At 52.1% G+C, this 4,969-nt stretch overlaps 1 long non-coding RNA gene across 1 annotated transcript; it reads right to left on the bottom strand.

Annotated features, from left to right (window-relative positions):
• Positions 1-1,526: 1,526 nt before the first annotated feature.
• Positions 1,527-4,582, bottom strand: LOC103878758. Its single transcript, XR_639079.4, has 3 exons — positions 4,121-4,582; positions 3,286-3,570; positions 1,527-1,807 (listed from the first exon to the last, which is right to left on the bottom strand). It is a non-coding gene; the product is annotated as an uncharacterized LOC103878758 (long non-coding RNA).
• Positions 4,583-4,969: the final 387 nt, after the last annotated feature.

Below are 4,969 nucleotides of genomic sequence, written 5' to 3'. Positions count from 1 at the left end.
GGGAGAGAGTGAGAGTGGAGCTGGGTAGGGAAGGAGGTTCCAGGCAGAGGAACAGCCTAAGAAGCACACGATGCACTGTGGACCAGGAAGAAGGCCAGCACGGCTTCAGCAGTGGGAGTGGCAGTGAGGGGCATAGGAGAGGAGAGCAGGGAGGAAGGTCTGTGGTTTTTCTGAGTGGAATGAGAGCCTCTGCAGGGTTCTGAGCAGACAGTGACACAACCAGACCTGTTAATGTAACAGGGTGATTCCTGCCTCCCTTGCAATGCCCCCTCCACTCTGGTCACACTGCCTTTCCTTATCTTGCTGTCTCCTGCTTCTCATCTATTACCCTGGGATGTGGTCCTCTCTCCCTATGATTCTCTGCCTGGACTAGCTCCCTCCCAGGTAGCCTGTGGCTTCTATAAAGCTCATCTCCTCCTGGAAGCCCTCCAGGATTGCTCAGAGGAGTCTGACTGGCTCTGCCTGGACAGTAGATATCCTTTTCTTTCTCTCTTCCTTACCAGGGGAGGTTGCTAAAAAGGGAGATGGTGATGCCTCCCTGAGGCCACTCAAGAACCAGGGGAGGGTGAGTCATTTTCTAGAGGTGCCTCCGCAAATAGCCAATATCCTGCCTCTCATAAGCCTTTCTCCTGAGTTTTTCATGGACACTTCTGTCTTCCCTTTCCTTCCTCTTCATCCTTCTCTTTCCCACCAGAGGCACCTTCCCTCCACCCTGTAAGCATGTAAGCAAGGGACTGAAGCCAGCCACTTCTCTTCTCTGGGGTGTGCCTGGGGAGGACCATCTCAAATGTAAAGAGGTAGCAAGGACTGGACTCCCAAAACCCAAAGACCAGACCCCTGCAAGAGCACAGCAGCAGTGGAACTGTGGCGGGATTCACCGCTCTAACTGGCACCCTCCTCCTCACCCTCCACACCCAGTCTCTGGGGGGCTGCTTGCTATGGAGCAAACTCTGTTTTCAAATAGTGACCAATTGCTAGCCCAAGCACAGAGCTGGTGGCATCCTCTTCCAGTAGGGCACAAACTGTGGCTTCCCCAGCTAGCCTCGGGGACTTAACCATCTTCCCTTCCTGGGGAGCCAAAGGCTCTGAGCTCCTGGTCCTGGCTTGGTTAAGGCTTTGCTCACTTATTCAGGCCCCACTCAAACAACTATTTATTGAGCACCTACTATGTGCCAGGCACTGGGCTAGGCTGGCTCTTGCCCTCATGGAGCCTGCAGTTTAGTGGGGAGCAGACATCAATCAAATAGCCACCCAAATGCAGTCAGGATGACAGCTGTGGTCAGTGCAAAGAAAACGAAGAACATGATGCCCTAAGAGTATGTACGGGGGATTTGACCGGCGAGGGAAGCTGGGGGCCTTCTCTAACAAGGTAATGTCTGAGTTGAAACCCAAGGGATGGAAGAACAGCCCAGGCAGAGGAAACAGTATTTGCAAAGGCCCAGTGGCAGGAGGGAGCATATACAATGTGCTGGGAGACGGCAGACAAGGCTGGAGTGCAGAGAGAGGAATGAGAGGTGGATGCAGACTGACAATGCAAGGCCTTCTAGATCATGTTTAAACCCTTGATCCAAGAACAGAGGAAGCCTCTTTGCATTTTGGAGTTGTGTTGGGTGTGGAAGGGGTGACATGATCATCTCAAGTTGGCTGCAGATCGGGGGTAATGAGAGCGGAGGTGGGAATCCTGTTAGGAGGCGGTGGCAGTGGTCCAGGAGAGAGCTGATGCTGGCTTGAACTAGCAGTTGGCAGGGGATTAGATAAGGGTGGTGTCAAGAATGACGGTTGGATTCCTGCCTGCAGCGTTTCTCACCTGTAAAGAGGAAAGAGACAGCTCGACTTTCTCCTGGCGATAAATGAATTAACGGAGACAAAAATTCTGTCAGGCAGGCATTGGTGTGAGCTGTGAGAGTAGCGCCGCTTGCTCTCCCCAGGCAGGTAGTTGTCTCTTGGTTCTACCCCACATCCTTCAGGCTACCCATACCCATACATAACCTGATGATAAAACCTTGTACTGAAAACCGCAGTGAGCATGATTTAGATTAGACTGCTGCCAACAGGGCTGGAGGAAGCTGTTGGTGGAACCAGGGCCAGGGGATGAAAGAGCAGACAGAATCCAGGTGGAAGGCCACATGCCTGGAGCACAGGAGAAAGGCTGTAAACACCTCACAGAACAGTTCAGGATCTGGTGAAGCTGGCAGTGGCCTGGGAATTAAGAGAGCCGAGGTGGAGGGAGCTTCAAAGGAGATTCCATACTCTGAACCTGCAAAGGTGATGCTCTTCAAAAACCTCAACCTGGGCCTGGTGCAGCGGCTCACGCCTGTAATCCCAGCACTTTGGGAGGCCAAGGCAGGCAGATCACAAGGTCAAGAGTTCGCGACCAGCCTGGCCAATATGGTGAAGCCTTGTCTCTAATTAAAAAATAAAAAAAAATACGAAAATTAGCCCTGCATGGTGGCACATGCCCGTAGTCCCAGCTACTCTGGAGGCTGAGGCAGGAGAATGGCTTGAACCTGGGAGGCGGAGGTTGCAGTGAGCTGAGATCGCACCACTGCACTCCAGGCTGGGTGACAGAGTGAGACTCCATCTAAAATAAATAAAAAAAAAGAACCTCCACCTCTTACAGCTCACCTCCTGGAGCCCCTGGTTGATGGAGGAAATAGAGCATGCCCAGAACACAGGGAGACAGAGTAGCCAGGTTACAGGGTATAGGCACAAGAGCTAGGCAGGCACACAGGGAACACGCCTGTGGGGATGGAGATGACTTGAGGGGCCTTCCTAGAGGAGAAGGAAGAGGTGGAGGAGAAGGAGGAGATATTCAGATGGATCTGGGGAATACTGGATATGTCAGTCTTCTCTGGCTCAGCTGGGGTTTGCTCATTTAAGCTGACAGTGAGTTGGATGTTGAGTGATATTGACACCCCTCACCCCACCCCACCCCCAATTCAGCACCTCCCTCCAAGATCCCACGTTGCTGTCAGTTTCCAGGCCTTTAGTAAAATGATGGTGGGCTCATCATTCAGCCCCCTCATTACCCTTTCCTCCTCTCCCGCTCCAGTTTATGACTCTATCCACTTTGGAAGATCTGCATGCTCTGCTCCTTGTTCCCACCTGCTCCTCCCTGGCCAAGGCCCAGAGTAGCCCCCACAGCGAGCACGCACTTGGCTGGGAGCTCAGGGTCTAGTGTGCTTCTGGTTCACATGTTGGCATTTGAGGAGGGCCTGAGTCATCTTGGTCTTCCCTGAGCATTGCTCTACCCCAAAGGAGGCCCCTGGCGGTAGGGGGACCAACCTTGGCCTTAGGTGTTGAAGTCAAGTGCAGGAAGGATTTCCTGGGCTACAAAGTGGGGACAGCTGAGGGTGTGGAATTCGAGGAATCAACTTATATGCTCCCTGTTGTATGGAAAGTCCGTGGCTGAGGGCTTGGCTGGGAGAGGGTATTGCCTCAGAGAGGAACAGGGACTGCAGCAATAGAGGGGCAAACAAATGGCCGTCAGCACCACCCACACAGCCAGAGGGACGTTTGCATCTCACTGTGAACACAGCGCCTGGCCCAGAGTGGGCCTCCAGTGAATGCCTATGGAGAGAAGAGAGATTTTGGTTCCCAGTTCAATTTTCCTCTTAATCTTCCTGATCCTCTAGTTCCTTGTCTACCAAATGGGGTGATAATCTCTACTTCCTATCTTACCAGACTGTCACGAAGAACAAACTAACCAATGATGGCAAAAGTGCTTTGTAAGTACTTTGTAAACTCTGTTTGAAAACCTACAGGAGGCCTGAGCTCAGCACAGTGCCGGGCCCACAGTGGCTGCTCAGTATTGAATAAATGAATGAATTACTTAATCTCTACCAGAATGTATGTTCCCCACAGGCGCAGACCCAGCCTGTTTCTCCTCAGCACCATTTCCCCAGTTCCTAGCACGGGGAAGGTGACTGACAAGTATTTGCATGGAATGAATGAATGAATGTTGAGACTTAATCCTACCTTCGGGATCTTCGAGAACTTTGGAGGTGGTGAGGCTGATACCACAGGACAACAAACCATGCAGGCTCAACAACCCTGAAGGCAGCTATTATTTCCCAATTTACAGATGAGGAAATAGGCTTAGAGAGATTGAGTGACTTACCCAAGGCCCCACAGCACCTAGTCAGTGATGGATCAGGATGGGAACCCCAGACTCGGCCTCTGATGCCCATGCTTTTACTACCACAGAAGGCTCCTGCTGCTGGGGATCCAGTGGAGCACTGGCCTCTGTGACCATCCCCTGGACAAGCTGGAATGTTCTTTTGTGGTGGGAGGGTATGTCATAATTGCACAGCATCTCAGTGACTCTGCAGCAGGAGGCTGCTGGATTCAAGAGGCCAAGATTCACTCAGGATGTGCCAGGCCCAGAAACACACACATGCCCAGGATATCTGTGTCCAGATGAAGAGACTGAAGGCAGAGAGGAGAGCTGCCGATGGACTTTCCTGACCCACAAATCTCTGTCGTGTCTGCACACAGCCAGCACCTTCCCTTTTGCAGCCTGAGCCATCGCGGCCACCTCAGTGCTCCCACAGACCATGTTCCCTTGGGCAGGGACTCATCACACAACCGCTGCCCTTCCCCTCCCTGACTGAACTTCGGGCTCTACCGTGCAGCTCACTGCTTCCCAAAGTACGTTCTGTGGGACTATGTCTTGGGCTGTTTGTAGACACTGCTTGCAAAAAGATTGCCTGTGATGGAAAAAGCCTGGGAAAACGGTATCAAATACGCTAACCTGGCTGCATGCTAACCTTGCAAGACTTCTCAGATCCCGTATTACGCTCATGTGGAATGTGAATCTCCAAGGGCTGAGGGGCTTCAGTAAAGAGCATTTTCTAAATTTATTTTGGCCCCAAGCTGTTTCTTCAGGAGCATCTCTTGGGACTGATGTGCCCCAGGGCATACTTGGGGAGTCATTGCTGTAGCTGTGGAGAGTCCCTGAAGCGTTTCA

The sequence above is a fragment of the Papio anubis genome, chromosome 17 (genome assembly GCF_008728515.1).
Source record: "Papio anubis isolate 15944 chromosome 17, Panubis1.0, whole genome shotgun sequence".
Taxonomy (NCBI): Eukaryota; Metazoa; Chordata; class Mammalia; order Primates; family Cercopithecidae; genus Papio; species Papio anubis.
This window is presented reverse-complemented; position numbering and strand designations above follow the sequence as displayed.